This window comes from Leptonychotes weddellii, unplaced genomic scaffold (assembly GCF_054177405.1).
Source record: "Leptonychotes weddellii isolate Sample4059 unplaced genomic scaffold, ASM5417740v2 HiC_scaffold_4226, whole genome shotgun sequence".
Lineage (NCBI taxonomy): Eukaryota > Metazoa > Chordata > Mammalia > Carnivora > Phocidae > Leptonychotes > Leptonychotes weddellii.
Genome location: NW_028008858.1, coordinates 2055 through 11914, shown reverse-complemented (window position 1 = coordinate 11914; position 9860 = coordinate 2055). Strand labels below are relative to the sequence as shown.

At 40.8% G+C, this 9860-nt stretch overlaps 1 long non-coding RNA gene across 1 annotated transcript; it reads left to right on the top strand.

Moving 5' to 3' along the window:
• The first annotated feature begins 202 nt into the window (after positions 1-202).
• On the top strand, positions 203-9024 carry LOC145719407 (uncharacterized). Its single transcript, XR_014142356.1, has 2 exons — positions 203-6827; positions 8969-9024. It is a non-coding gene; the product is annotated as an uncharacterized LOC145719407 (long non-coding RNA).
• Positions 9025-9860: the final 836 nt, after the last annotated feature.

The window sequence follows — 9860 nt, the reverse complement described above, 5'->3', positions numbered from 1 at the left end:
TCATGACCTGAGCTGAAGGCAGTCGCTTAACCAACTGAGCCACCCAGGCGCCCTGTGTTCTTATGTTTTAAATATGCCTCTTATGAATAGCTTATAACTAGATTCACTACCTTGTCTAGTGGCAATATTTTTCTTTTAACTTCAGTTCTTTTAACTGAAACTTAAAGTCCATTTATATTTGTTAAGACACTGATACTTTCTTTTTTTAAAGATTTTATTTTATTTATTTGACAGAGAGAGAAACAGCGAGAGCAGGAACACAAGCAGGGGGAGTGGGAGAGGGAGAAGCAGGCTTCCCACCAAGCAGGGAGCCCGATGCGGGGCTCGATCCCAGGACCCTGGGATCATGACCTGAGCCGAAGGCAGACGCTTAACGACTGAGCCACCCAGGTGCCCTAAACCCCTGCTTTTAAGCATTAACAGATATATTTGGATTTGTTAGCTACATTAATAATAGCGTCTTGATTGGGGGAGGTGGCCTACCGCCTACAAATGAAATCTGCCCGCTGCCCATTTTATGCCAAAGCTTTTACTGAAATACAGCCGTACTCATTCTTGTACTTTTGCCTGTGCCCACTTGCAGTCGACAAAGGCAGGGGTGAGTAGTTGCCACAGGACCGTAGGACCTAACATAATTACTTTCTGGCCCTTTACAGAAAACTTGAGCTGACTGCTAGGTACCTGGGCAGAGGTTCCTTTTCATTTACTTGTATGGAAGCAGTTGTATTCAGTGGTAAGTTTTCCTTATATTTGGTCAAAAAATTGAAATATGCTCACTTTAAGCTGGGCTTATCATCATGAAAACATGTCAGTCACTTTTCTGTGCAAGTCCCATGGCTTGGGGTAACAGGCAGGGGCTGAGGGTTGGGTGCAGGCTGTGGATCTGGACTGCCTGGCTTCCAGCCTTACTCTGCACAGGCTTGATGACCTCATGCAAGTTTTGTGATCCTTGTGCCTTGATTTCCTCACGTGGAACATGGGGATGATAATGAAATCTCCCACATGAGGCTATTGTAGGGTTAAGTGAAATAATGCGGCAAGTAACAGTAGGCATTACTTGTCGTTATCATACACTAAGGCAAGTGTATAAGTTCTTTCCGCATTTCTGAGTTATGTTCCAAAAATTCAATTTTAAAGTTGCTTATTGAATATTCAAATGCACTTTACCATAGAAACTGTTTTAAATGGAGGATTGGTTTATTGACAAGCCCATAAAAGGTGAATTTCCACTGAATATAGTTGAACAAATTATTTATTGGAATGTTCTTAGAACATGTTCTTAGAACATAGAATGTTCTTATTATGTTATTTACATAGAAACATGGTTTTTGAAAAGCTGAGTAAGAAAGCAAAAGGATTTGTTAGTGGTTGTCAGCAGCCAGTCCATTCTCCTCATAGTCTACCCCAAAACTAGGGACTTTCTTTCATATATCTTCTTACAAAAACAAAAACTCTTTAAAGCAATACGTGTTCATTTAACATGATTTATAAAATGTAGTCAACCAGAAAGGAGAACTTTAACATCACCTCCAATCCCACCATAACCTCTTGGAGTATATTTTTCAATTTAACTGCATATAGACATGTATATATAAATGTGAATAATAAATGTAAGTACAAATATAAATATTTGTGGGGGGCCTTCTTGTTAATTTTAACAAAAACACCACCATCTTGCCTTGTATAGTTTTTAGTTTCATGCATAATTCTTGGCATGGTGCATTGTATTAAGTACTCATTGAAAATCTGTTGACTATCAAGATTTGCTTTTTATATTCAGACAGCAGAATTTTTAAATGACTCACACAGAGGGGGCTGATCGAGCCTTTGAATTAATGCCTTTGAATCAATGGCTGACTAATCGTGTGCTCTACCAAGGGAAATGAGTTAGCTGACCACTAATGACTTTGTGTTTTAGAAATCTCTACCCACTCAATACACGAGAAACTCAGCATCCGTGTGCTTTCCATCAAGAGCACAGAGCAGCTTTCAGCTTTGAGGAAGCTTGATGATTGTTTTGGATGTTTATGAAATAATACCAAGGGTCTAACTGCAGATCTTTGCCTCTGTTAAGTGATAAAAGCCTCCTTTATCCATTCAGTGCTATGGTAATATTATTATGATAGAGCAAGATTATTTTAAACAAGAGGATTTTTTCCCTCTCACTCCTAAGCTTAATAGTTAAGGCAAGAGGAGATTCCATTTCATATTAAGTTATAACATTGCTTATTGTACCTCTTCGACATCGAATACCAGCACATTGTTTCATATTGAAGGTCCACATTTGGAACAATCAATTGTTAATACATTCAGGCTGAATGCACATTTCTTTGTTCTACATTAGGGAAAAAAAAATCTGCTTAGAAAATGCTAACACTGGGGGCGCCTGGGTGGCTCAGCTGGTTGAGCATCTGCCTTCGGCTCGGGTCATGATCCCAGGGTCCTGGGATCGAGCCCCGCATCGGGCTCCCTGCTCAGCGGGAAGCCTGCTTCTCCCTCTCCCACTCCCCCTGCTTGTGTTCCCTCTCTCACTGTCTCTCTCTCTCTCTCTGTCTCTCTCTATTAAATAAATAAATAAAATCTTTAAAAAAAAAATCTGCTTAGAAAATGCTAACACTGTTTACCAATAAAACCCTGTAATTTTCAGCTATTTATCCTAAGACAAGGAAGGTTTAATTTACCATCCGTTTTTTTCCTGAATGTTGCCACACTTCTTAAAATTACATTCTAAAATACATGAGGAAAACATTGCAGTATTCGCTCTTGTGCTTGGCGAGACATCATTTATAGCCACTTCGCCGACGAAAATAATTCCTGTGCACAGCACTCCACACTCATTTGGTCCAGCGTTCTCCCAACTTGTTTTTACTCAAAGACCACACTCAAGTGTGTTTGGCATTTTCAGCCCTTGAATTAGTTGAGGCTCTTGGGCCAGACCAACCAGAGCCCAAAGCAGTGCAGTAGTTTTGAGTGAGGTTTGGCCCTGGGCAGTCCGTTCACGTGGAGGGGGCCACGTGCTGGACGGACATGGGTGTCGGTCTGGTGGCTGGAGCCAGGGGCTCAAGGACCATCTCGACCGGTCTCCCCATATGTGACTTCAGGCAAGTCACGTCACCTCTCCGTTCCTCCTTAGTGATAAACCAAGGAAGTCACCTAGATCAGTGTGGGTGGTTTTGGGGAATTCACTCACTATTAAAAACATTTTTTTTTTTAAGTTAAATTCAGCTTTGCCTATAAGACCATGAAAAACAAACTTACAGAAGTTGTATTACCATCACATTTCATAAAAGGAAGAATATTCTAATACCCCGAAAGTAGAAGGGAAATACGCTAAGAATAAAGGACGGTCCTTTATATTGAATACATTGAGCTTTATGAAAAATGCAGCGCATGTTTCTTTTTTTTGTCATCCTTGCTGCAGAGCAATGAAAACTCATAGATCCACCACCAGCGTTTCGAGAACCAATCAATGAAAGATCTGTTGGGTCTCCTCTGTCTCATATATTCTATTAGACAAGATGGCATGTCTTTTGTTTTTGTCTGGTTGGTGCGTGTGTGTGTGTGTGTGTGTGTATCATAGCCTCTTATCTCCATACATTCTGAAAATTAACCTTGGGCCACACCTTCACAGCCAAAGATTACGTGGGTAGAGACAGTTTACGTTCCAATTCTGCCTGAGCAGCTTTTTCCAAAGGCACACCTGAATTATGTAGTAGGGAGTGGGAGTAAGTTGTCTGGGAAATGACCCCACCCAGCAGGAGACCTGGGCTCTCAGAAAAGTGGCTGAGGTCTCTGCAGGCACAGCCAAGTGGAAAACAGGGCAGGCCGTTAGATAAACAATTAGGCCAAATTCATACCTGAAATAACTAAAATATGTGTGTTTTCTTCAAATTCTACACTAATTCTCTTCTCTCAGTTCTTCTGATTTAGGTAAGTGTGTAGCTACTTAGCATAGCCAGGATCTGCATTATTCACCTCAAACCAAACTTTATTTTTCAGAAATCCTCCCAAATAAAATTGACTTCGAGAGCCCTACTGGGAGGTTGAGGGAATAGCTATAATTTTCCCTCTTCTCCTGAGTCATTGATTCAGGATTGGCCTAGAATAATCTGAAAGAGGTTTTTTTCTCTGTCTGCTTACCAGGCCCTTACCTAGAATTTATGTAGATGACTTAGTGAAAATCAAGACTTTCTAAGATGTTTTTTCACATAGTAGATTATTAACGGTAAAAAAAAAAAAAAAAAAGTATTGGTTCCTACAAGAGCTCTCATGCAGCCCAGTCCATGTTTATCCAATAGCCAAGGGCTTGGTGGGTAGGAAGGGGTTGGTGGGGAGCTGATACCTGTGGCCCATGTCCTCAGGAAGCTCTTTCTTCTTTGTGTGCAGTGCTGATTTGTCTAGGACAGGTGGCCTTCACAGCAGTCCCTTTACAACTAAGGGAAGGCGCACCCTCCTCCACGAAAAGATCATACTTGGCCAGGTGTGTTTTCATCTCGAGGTAAATGGACCCCTAGACCTCTCCCCTGCTGAAATGAGGATGGTCGCAGCAGTGCTGTATTCCTTGAAAATTGGGTTTACCATAAGAATGACTGTATTTGTTTAGCATAAGAGTCAGAATGAGGGCCAAACGACATTCATTCAGTTTTGATTTGGTCCCTGTCATGTGAAAAGGATACTAAAAAAAAAAATCAACTAAGGGTTATAGAATTTTGAGTCCTCAAAGAATCACAGAATCTAAATTGTAAGAGACATAAAGCTTGCCAATTGAGCCCCTGTCCACCCTGCATGAAATCCTTGTGCTGCCAATTTAGGATTGCCAGATAAAATGCAGGATGTCTGGTTAAATTTGAATGTCAGATAAACACCAAATTATTTTTTTAGTGTAAGTGTGTCCCGAAGTATTGCTAGGGGGCATACCTATTTGGGGGGGGCAAGGGGAATATATATATATATAACAAATTCATTATTTATCTGAACTTCAAATTTAACTGGGTTTTGTATTTTATTTGCTAACTCTGGCAGGACTGCCAGTAATAATAACAACAATACTTGCTGACTTAGGAAGACATTATAGCTTTTTGATTAAGAGTGTGAACTCTAGAACCAGACTGCCCGGGTTTGAATCCTAGCTCTGCCACTTACTAGCTTGGGACATCGAGCGAGTTTTGGTTTTTTTTTCCTTTAATTAAAAACTTTTTTTTTCTGAGTAAGTTTTAAAATTTCTCTATGCCTCAGTTTCCTCACAGTAAAACAGGAGCAAAAGGGTAATAGGGTTGTTGTTAGGAGCTTAATTTGTACCCCGTAAATGTGTTCGTGTTCGATCAGTGTTTGTATTACCAACACTTAACAGAGTCTCGGCTACAACATCATGGATGTTTCTTATCTGCTTAATAATTTTATTTTATTTTTTATTTTTTAAAGATTTTATTTATTTATTTGAGAGAGAGAGAATGAGAGACAGAGAGCACGAGAGGGAAGAGGGTCAGAGGGAAAAGCAGACCCCCCGCCGAGCAGGGAGCCCGATGCGGGACTCGATCCCGGGACTCCAGGATCATGACCTGAGCCGAAGGCAGTCGCTTAACCAACTGAGCCACCCAGGCGCCCGAGGCTTCTATACTGTTGATTTAATCCGCGTAATAAGCCTATCAAGTAGGTGGTATTGTACCCCATCATCCATTAGCCACTGCTTAGCGACATGACCTGCCCAAGGTCAGAGTCAAACTGGGCTTGGGTAAAGTAGGCACTCTGACTGGATTCCCTTAGCTGCTCTATTTGACATCCAGGTCCTTTATATAATATATAAATGTCCCCTTGGGGGAGGAAGTGTCACAGTTTTACATCTTACAAATTTTCCAAAATTTCAAAATCATTGATTAAAAGAAATGATTTTGAGTATGTGTATTTTGCTGTGTTTGTTGTTCTCTCTCTCTCTTTTTAAATAATTGTTTTTCCTCTATGAGGGGAGGGAGTTTAACTCTTCTGTTTTGTTCACCGCTGTATCCCCCGGCATCCAGAACGTGCCTGGCACGTTGTGGACACCCACTTCAAACTAGTCGATTACTGAATAAATGGAAATATTTTTTATGTTATAATAATACTTCATCTATTGGGACATATTAAAATGTGCTGTATGAAACAGTTAAGACTCAGTATGAATGCTTTCTCTTCTGATAGGCCTTCCTGGATTCCCCATGCAGAAATAATACCTTCTTCCCCTACACCTGATCTGTGTGGATTTGTGATTTTCTGCTCCAAATAATGTCTTACAGATATAACTCAGCTCCCCATAGCTTCTAAGGAGTAGGACTGTTCAGTTCATCTTGTATCCCTCTATTTGTTAAATGAGTAAGTGAACATATTTAGTCTACCTAAGAGCTATGAAAGTTTCCAGGAAAAGATAATATTTGAGCAAAGGAATGATGACTGCTCTTTTCACTCCTAGGTCATCTCTGTTTTGTGTTGTTTTGTGTTTTCCTTAGCCATACATGTCACCAGTCTTAATAATGATTTCTTTTTGGAACAGCTTGGTAATTAAGCTCATTACTCTTCCAGGAGAGGAACAAAACCTGAGCTAGTTGGTAATTGCTTTTGTCTTTATTTGTAATCTTTTAGAAAACAAGTATCTGAGCTTTTTGTTTGAACAGTCATTATGAATTCTTGATAACATCTGGTTACTTAATTTGAAAAATGTGTAGCTATGAAGATTAATGCTGGACCTTAACTGGATATAAATTCAGACATACATAGGATCCGTATTAATCTCAGTCAACCCTTTCAAGCAGATGCCATATTTTGGGGAAAAGGAAATTGAAATGTACCAAGGAGCGGTAAGTTATATGCCACATAAATTACTGTAGTGTTTGGGGCTTTTATGTTGCATGGGTAATTTTTCCTGAAGTTGACAATACATTTGCATTTTCTTATTGTGAATTATTTATTGGGGAAGATAAGTAGGTGACATTGTTTGATTTTTAATGATGTGCTGCTCTTTAGAAGGCAGCTCAAAGAAGCGTAGGACTATCTAATATAGGAATATTATATACAAATTTAGTCAAATAGGATGTAGGACCTACAGCTTGGTGGGGGAAGGGGGAATTCCTCCTTCCACGCAGGCCACAAAATTCTAAGGACTGAAAAATCAGTAACGGGTAAAAAATAAATAGGGTGATGAGAACCATTCCCTCCAAATCAGAACCTCAGTTAAGCTATGGCTTTGAATGGAACCTGAAAAATGAATCTTTTCATAACTTCTTTTGTTAATGTGACCCTGGTCCCTACTGAGATCCAGCTCCGTAGCCATTTTAGTTGTGTGTAAAAATAGAAACTGTAAATCTAATGAATATATTTCATTTACGTGGTTCAGCACTTCCCCAGGCCTCCCTTTCCCTGTATCTTTTCCCTTCTTTCCTCTGCAGCAGAAGTACGAGAGCGTTCATTAATCCTGACCCCTGGAAAACAAACAAAAGAGAGCCCACACAAATTCATCAGTTGAAGTGGAAGGCAATTTACCCAGAGCAAGAGCCCACCCCATTGTTGCCAGATGAATGGTGCTGGTAGCTGGAGCCCAAAGAGGCTGCCACGCGAAAGACCTTTGATAATGCTGCCTTTATGGGAGCCCAGCACAAGGGACACACTGTCAGCAGGGGCTGGGCCTTGCCCTGGCGCCCTGAACCGGGGCCCCGGGGCAGCAGGCTTGGAGCTGGCTCCTCATTCTCAGTGACGGCCAAGGCCAAGGCGGGATGGCTGGGAGTGCCGCGCATTCGTGTCGTTTCTCTCCCGTTCTCTGAAAACCGTTGTTACATGAGTCCCTTTTTGACCATTTATCTCTTAAAAAGTTCTCTTTAAAGAAATGCCCTAGAATTTTTAAAAATACATTTATTCTTAGCTGCTAATGCTAAGAGTGTTGTAAAATTGGTATTTACTGAACGCTGGGTACTCTGTTACACCACAACAATAATTAAACAGCCCTGGGTGCTGACTGTATGTTACTGTCCAGCCCCATTTCACAGATGAGGAGAGTAAGGCTCAGAGAAGTTAAGTACGCAACTCTGTTGAGTGTGGGACAGTATTATCCCTACTTGAGAGATGGGACCAGGGAAGGGTAAGACAGAGTCTACATGTCTTCTCACTGGATCTGCCATCTAACATCACTCTTTGATGTTAGATAGTCTTAAAGGTAAGGCAACTTCTCTTCAGTTTTCTAGCACATGAAGTATTTTTCTTTTCAGTAATTTTTGAGGTAGTGGTGTTAAACTTCAAGAAACTGAGGGAAGTGGGGCTGAAATCGTCCTGACACAATAAACTTATTGGCGAATTTGTATTCAGGCATAGCTAAGCTAGCCCATGAGACTAAAGCCCCAGGAGAATATGTTGGTGTGGTAGGATTTTTTTTCCCTGCCCATTGAGATGAAACATACTGGTCAAATCAGTTTATTCCTTTAAAGAACTACTCCTCTCGCCCTCTTCTTAGGGAAAATGTTTAGGTTTTCTCCTCACTCATAGACAGCTTCACTTCAGCATCTCCAACTTACCTGGGCTTTCAGCATCTCCAACTTACCTCTTAGAAAAAAATTACGTAGGAATTTAGAATTCTAGTGAAAGTCAGATCCAGGTTTTTAGTAGGCCTCTCTTAAGACCTGTTGCCCAGATGTCTTCAGAAACATTTAGAAATGGAATTGTCATCTGCAGAGGCATGTTGGGAGGAAGGGTGTGGTGCCGGAGTATCTGAAGATGTCTTCATGTCTGAAGGCTGAATCACACTCTTGCTGATGGAGGAGTCCTTCCCAGTCCCATCCTCATTTTCTTAGGTGTAACTCCTGATGACCTAGGCAAGCTTATGAATTCCTGTGTTACACAAGCCTTAAGATTGGAACTGTACAGGGGCAAATCCATTGCTAAGACCAAGAAAAGAAATGTGATGTGTTGCTCTATCTGACCATGGTTTTGCTTTTGTTTTTTGCTTCTCTAGGCACAGTATGAAAACCCACCACATATCTATGCTCTTGCAGATAATATGTACAGAAACATGATCATTGACAGAGAGAACCAGTGTGTCATCATCAGGTATGGGAAAGAGCCTTATTAGGAATAGAGGGCGTGAGACCCTGCCAGGGTTAGCATTCATGGTCAAGGAACAGTGCTTTTTCTATAGCTGCTGGTGTCAGAAGCTGGTTGACGTACCCGAGAAACAAGCAGGCCATCTGCTTTGTCTTGAGTTATTTTATAACTCCAAATCATAAAAAATTTTGCTTCCATGGGGTTGTGGTTTATACTCCTGTAGCTGAGGGCATTAGGCTGGAGGGCGCATGGTGCTAGCCTGACTCTGTGATTGGGCCCGGAACTAGCATCATAAAACATCTCTCTTCCCACTTGACCATGGCTTCACTCTGAAATGGAGATCCTTTATCAGGAGTACAATAAGTGTGCTTCACTATTTTTGTCAGCTGGAGTCCTTTTCCCTAAGTCCCTCTTTTTCCTTTCCTTAGTAATTTAGTAGTTCAAGTTCAAACTTTTTTGGTATACTTTGTCATTTGCTTTTAATCTTCTGAGGGCATCCCTGGCAAACAGCGGCCTTGGGTGTCTTTGGCTACATCTCAGAATCCTTCTAACCTGAGCCAACTCTTGAGTCTTTGCTGGGTTTAAGTGCTGTCACGATTTTGTTTACTGTTACGAATTTTCAAACATACAGAAAATATAAATATCCGCACTCGCATCACTTAGAACTTGGCGGTTATTAACATTCTGTCACATTTGCATTCATCTTTTTAGTTCTTCCATTTTTTAACTGAAGTACTTTCGAAAATTTTTAAGCTCTGGATATTTATAAACAAAGGCAAGATGAGAAAGAGTATTATAATACG